Below are 402 nucleotides of genomic sequence, written 5' to 3' on the forward strand. Positions count from 1 at the left end.
TTCCATTTCTAACATTTTGTGACTCTAGAGGCAGATAAGAGGAATGTTGAAAAAAGTATAGGTCTGCAAAACAGAACTGCAGTTTGGAAGGAATGGCAGAGATTATGATGGAATTGAGGCTTGGGAAAGGCCTTTGCATGAAGTTTAAAGTTTCAATATTCTAACCTGAACTTTTGATGGTTTCACAGATGATGGAGACAATTATTTCTCCATTCAAAGTATCGACTCTGAACATGTGATATTTATCTTGCATAATATCAAGGATGGGGAGGTGACTGTTTGGGGAGAATTCTATGGTATGTATCTTATGATCCTGCACAAATACTCTTCCCCTTCTCTCTTTCATGGTAAGTGTACTAAAGGAAAATAAGTTGTAGCATTGTAGCATTGGGGGTAGCTCAA

This window comes from Vombatus ursinus, unplaced genomic scaffold (assembly GCF_900497805.2).
Source record: "Vombatus ursinus unplaced genomic scaffold, bare-nosed wombat genome assembly UNPS02005263.1, whole genome shotgun sequence".
Lineage (NCBI taxonomy): Eukaryota > Metazoa > Chordata > Mammalia > Diprotodontia > Vombatidae > Vombatus > Vombatus ursinus.